Below are 5,894 nucleotides of genomic sequence, written 5' to 3'. Positions count from 1 at the left end.
CCAAGATCTGAGGGGCTGAGAACATTTCCCGTTTCTGATAGAACACGCCTTCCTGTGTAGCAAGGAAGTCCCCTGACCTCAGGCCTCCTCAAGGTGCTACTGATTTTTGACAGAATTGCTCAGGCAAGGGCTTTGAAAGAGGCCAAGCCAGGCCTGCGAGGGGAGGGCGATCTGGGGTCCTGGAGGGACAAGGTTAATTGCTTGGAGCCTTGGAGGATGGAGCCGTGTGGCAGGGGCCACCGGGCCACCGGGAGGCCCGCTTCCTTCGTCGCCCACCGCTTCCATAATAAGACATTCCTGCTAATTTGCCAGGAGCTGAAAGGGATTTCTGTTTTTAGCCTTGGGTCTGTGGCAACTGTTTTGTTTTAAATGAAAATTAAACGGGGACCCGGAGCTGGGGCGGAGTATGGGGAGGCAGAGCCATAATTGAAGCGCGTTACTGGTAATTACCTCGGTCTTTCTTTCACTCATCATGCTGACAGAGGAATCTATTACCCAGCAGCTCCATTTCCACAAATTGCCCTTCCCTGAGGACTCGGGGAGGGGGGTGGACCACGGTGGTGCTGGAGGAATCACGGCTTTGTTCCAGAACGCGGGCCTCCAGCCATCCTCAGAACGCCGCTCCAGCTGTCTCTTAACCAGAGGGAGGGGAGATGAGCCAGAAGGTGGAGAGAGTCACCTGGGGAGAAGGATCTTGTCCCAACCAGGGTTTTTAACCCAAGGCCTCATCCAGCAGATCCATTTGGAATGCTGTGTAAACGGACGGGGATACAGCCTTATCTCTGTCTCTAAGGAAGAAAGGAAGTTGGACGGGGATGACGGACCGAAGTACCAGGTCCACTTTGAAAGCTCTTGCATGTCTGTGTGATGGAATAAGCAGAGTTCTTCACGGGGGAGATGATCCTTGGCCGCGCCTTCTCCCATCCCTCGGCGCCGGCAGGGGCCTGCCTGCCATGCCTCCATCTCTCCCGCCTTCCTCTTCCTGTGTCTGACTGCGGCCTGCCTCTTTCACGCTCCCCTTACTTCGTCCCCTCCAGCCTACTGTCCTCCTGTTCCTCTTGTCTTTACCTCCCGGAGGGCTGCTTTCCCGTCCAGCTCCATTCTGCCAACAGACCAGGTTGGAAGAGTTTGAAGGAGTTCCACCAGCGGACACTGGCACCCCCCTCTGACCATCCTAACACGTGGTCTCCTAGACTGAGGTCTCCAGCGTGTGCCAGGGCTTCAGAAGCCTACCCACCAGTAACCAGAACAAATGGTCCAGGGGAGGGTGGGGGAAAGGATGTCAGTGGAGTCTGGCTTCAGCCCTCTTCCACCTTTACCCTCAGCATCCACCCCTTCCAAAAACATTGATTGAGCCTCTATCGTGAATGAGACAATTCAAAGACAGTAAGGCACTAACCCCACCCTCAGGAGGCTCATGGTTGGCATGGGGGAGGGGAGAATAAAAGGCATTTCATTATACTTTGAGCCCAAGGCAGATTGTCACCAAGGTTAAGGGGCCTCGAGGCCTGGCCTCTGCCCCATGTTTCACTCGATAAACAACAATCCAGCAACCACAATAATTTAAAAGCAACAGAAATCTTGACTTCAGTGTCTGAAGGGAATATCAAAGGAAGATTGCATTCATAACGCCTGGCAAAGCTTCTGAAAATCCCTTTTTAATAAAGTGATTTCAATCTCTTCCTAAAACCCAGCTTTCCGTTCCCCTCACTGCCACCAGTAACTCTCTGCTTGTCCAGGGTAAATCCTGTTTGCTGCCTTAGCTTTTCCAATTTTCAGCCTCTTGACCCTCTGCTTGCTTCCTCCCTCCCTCCTCACAGGGCCAGGCAGAGGCTGCCTCTTCAGGGCGGTGGGAAGGCCCTGGCTTTGAGGCGTTTTCCCTGCCAGGCCACAGCTGTCATGGGTCCATCCCAGCTAGTCTTCGGTTTCCCGCACCAGAACCGGGCTCTGCACTGAAGCGTGGCTCTGGCCAGACCTTGGGGAGGGTATGAATAAAGAACACGGATGCCCACTGGCTCCTGAGAGCCCAGGCCAGCACTGCTCTCCTCCTCCTTTTGCCTCTAGTTCCTCGTAAGACCTGGCATAGAGCAGAGGCAGAACAGGGGAAAATGTCTGCTGATGGCACAGAGCTGAGCATTGCTTTCCAAAACGTGGAAGAAGGGTTAGGGTGTAAAGACCTATGTGGATCTACGACTAGACCCTGTCTAAATAACACTGGAGGGGGCTTGGCAATGGAGGTGGGCTATTCAAGGTCTCGGTCACCTCCTCCTTGGGTATCCTACGGGCTATGGCCCTCCCCCCTTTCCTTCCTTCCTTCCCATGGGACCCACCTGTCCTCAGAGAGGAGGGGCCTGAGAGTGTCAGATGCATTTTACAGGGAAATGGCTTCAGTGACCCAGGTAGAGTCATGGACTGTCCAGCGGTCCTCTGCTGACTTGGCTAAGACCCACTGGAGAAGCAGGTTGTACCCTCTAGCTAGAATTATGTGACTTGCCTGGAGTCACCTTCAAACAACAGTCAAAATCCAGGCTACCACTTGCCGAGCACCTACTATGTGCCAGGCTGGGTGCTCACACAGTTTGTTTTCTCATCCTCAACAACACTAAGGGCGGGTGTTATTGGTAGGATTATCCTTATTTCAAAGATAAGGAAAGCTCAGCGAGGTGGCGCAAAATTGCCCAAGGTCACACAATGAGTGTGTTACAGAACCAGGTTTTGAACTCAGATCTTTCTTACTCCAAAGTGATGATCTTTCTACCAGCCCTGCCGCCTCTCAGAGCTGAACGGCAGTCGACTCTTTCATTTTCCTAAAGAAGAAGAAGGAGGTGGACCAGGTGGCCTTTTTGGAAACTCTCTTATGTCGTGACTGTTCCCTCAGATATGAAGTCTTCACATAGCATCTTTGTAGGAGAACATCCAACAGCTGAAACAGGAGCTGGATCAACTGCCATTTCAAATCTTGTGTTAGAAGGCTGCCAGTGGCCATTAAAGAAAGGAAAAGGATTCCATCAGAACATCATTCTGTCTAAGATTCATGCTAATCAATCAGCTTTCGGGATGGGGGATGGGACACTGCCGCACTAAGCTCTTACGAGAACACACAGGTCTTGACCAGAATCTTGACAGGTCTCTGTGCACATTTTAAATGAATTGAACTTACCTGTGTCAATCGAATTTAGGTCAACCATTCATCGAGTACCCATTCTTGGCCGGGCGCTGGGCTGGAGGAGGTGAGCATTGAGAGAGAAACAGGACGCAGTCCCTGCCCTCAGGGGGATCACGGCTGGGGTGGGGGGAGGTGGACTGTACAATCCCAGTTGGAAAGAGCTTTTAGAGAAGCAAGTGCAGGGATGTGTGGGGAGCCGGGGAGCCAGAGCCGACCCTGTCTGGTAGAGAGGAGAGCAGGGAAGAAATACTTCCAGGAAAACATGTAAAAGTCTCCAGTGAGAGGCCAGGCCCCAGCAGAAAGGTGGGAGTTCAGAGATACTGTGGAACTATTTTGTTTGGTGAGAGCCAAAAGGGTAAAGAAAGAAGTAGCATCTTTGGCTTGTTTTGATTTCTGTTTGCATCAAAAAAACAACAGACAAACAAACAAGCAAAACCCTGGAAGAATCTCCTTTTTCTCTTTACTATCCGGGGTTGTACACAGAGTCGTGGAACAGGAGTGGTCGTTTTGGTCTCATAGATAGAATTTGCCCAAATCCTCACGTTCTCTTTGGCTGCACGTTCTAACATGAAGATGATGAGAAAAGGAGGAGAGGATGGGAAGAACTTTCCTTTAATTCCATGCTTTCCCAAAGCATTGATTAACACAGTGCAAATCTCCATTTTAATTGAGCAAACATTGACAGGGTACCCACTATGTGCTAGGAACTGCGGCACATGCCTTAGAGCCATGATCTAATCTAAATCTTCAGGACAATCCTTGTATTTATATTATATTATATTTTCTCCATTTGCATAGGTGGTCAGCAGAAGCCCTGGCAGACCACAGTGCTCGTGTCCTTTCCTCTAAGCAGCACTGGCTCCCCAAAAAGGTAGAATTTTGGCTAGCCTATTGGTCTCCACGTCAAAGCCTTTTTCGCTGAATTCCTGGGATGGTTTCCTGGTTCTGGCGGGGTTCCAGAACTTTCCTCCTTGCTCTGTCTGGATCCTTCCTTCTCCCCATCAGCACTCTCCAGAGGTGCTGCTACTGCCTGCCAGTGCCTGGGACTTCCTCGGGCCCCTACACAGCTGGAAAGAGAAACAAGAGGAGAAGCACCACAGGGGCAGGGGGTCTGGGGAGGCCCTAAAGCTCCCAGCCTCCCTTGGCGTGGAGCCCTCTGTAGGCCTGGGATGGGTGCTGGTGTGGTCCAGGCTGACCTTCAGGCTACCCCCGGCACAAATTTCATCCCTGCTGTTGCGCGTGAGACTAAATTTCCTGAAGGAGGACAAGTTACAGAGACAGCACCCTTGGGGCGGATGTCTAACCTTGTTCCAAGTGCAAGTGAGTGCAGAATCAGAGGCCACGTTCACAGAGAGTGGGAGGGAACAGAAATGGCACCCAGTGCAATCCTTCATAAGACCAATGGAGAAACTGGGACCCAGAGAGGGGAAGACACTTGTCCAGAATCACACAGCAAGGGCCCGGGTCTCCCGCTCCCAGCTCCCGTCTCTCCTCACTGCGCTGCATTTACTACACTATTGCAACGAGGTTCCTTTCACTATGAAAAACTCGCAGAACGGAAAATCCCTCAACTGTCTCCGTTTGGGCTTATTTTTTAGAAATTCACTGACATCTATTTCAGTTTTTTTCCAAATAAATGCTTACAATTCAAGCATCCTATGTTGCGCTTGATCCTGGAAGAATAATTTTAGGGATTTCAAGATCTCACTTAACAAGCTTTACATCTTGATGAAATGCTGATTTTCATATTGTTCTCAAACTGCACAGTTGCAGAAGCCAATGCCAAATGAAAGCAGGATATTTCGAAGGAAAAACTTAAAAATTTAAAGCCATGACAAGTGATGACAAGTCTGAGGGTGAATGAAGTGATGAACACAGCGTGTGTGTGCAAAGGCACCGGGGTGCAGTGAGAGGCACTCAGACTGTGGGTAGGGGTCTGGCTCAGACCTTGGGCCGGGCCCCTCTGGCTGCGTGACCTCTGAGGACGGGTCAGCCCAGCACCCTGGACCCCAGCGTCCTCATATATGAAATGGATTCACTGATGCTCACGTTACGAGGTCCCGCGCAAGACAGGATATATGTAAATTGCTTGGTGAAGCTAAGCCACCAGAATCAATCCCGTTTGTAAGTGGTGAAGGGAATCTGGGCTGGAGGCGAGGATTCGGCTAGTTATCGTGGCCTCCTGACATGCAAGTGACAAGAAACTTGAGAATATCGATGTGTTTCTCACACAGGGCTGGGCGCTCACTGCGGTCTTGAGTTTAATTACAGCGTTAAAGGAATAAGGAGCTTGGGAGGCATCGTGATGGATGAGAAAGAGAATTGGCCCCAGAGTCAAGAGACTGGGTCTGATGACGGGCTCTGTGACGGCGGGCAGGTCATCGCCCTCTCTGGCCTGGACTGCCCATGTGGACACGGAGCTAGTGGGTCAGAGATTGCAGGTGGCATCTGGGTCCAGGACAACTCTGAGGGGTACCTGGAACAGGGCCTGGCACGAAAACAAATGTATTTTGAATGAATTAGCGATGGCTGTCCCGGGCTCGTTTTGAGAAGAATAGAGAGGCCTTCCCCAGGCTTCGCGGGAACATTGATGGTGACTGACAAGCTACGTCTGCCATGGGCAAGGTCAGGGCGGGGCCAGGGCTTCACGTACGGCCACAGTTATTGACCCTGGACTAGATGAGGGTCAGGCTGCTGCGCGTAACCTACAGCATCAGGTTCTGCGTCT

The sequence above is a fragment of the Balaenoptera physalus genome, assembly GCF_965194825.1.
Source record: "Balaenoptera physalus genome assembly, chromosome: 15".
NCBI classification, from domain to species: domain Eukaryota; kingdom Metazoa; phylum Chordata; class Mammalia; order Artiodactyla; family Balaenopteridae; genus Balaenoptera; species Balaenoptera physalus.
The sequence above is the reverse complement of the archived record's forward strand: the minus strand, read 5'-3'. Positions refer to the sequence as shown.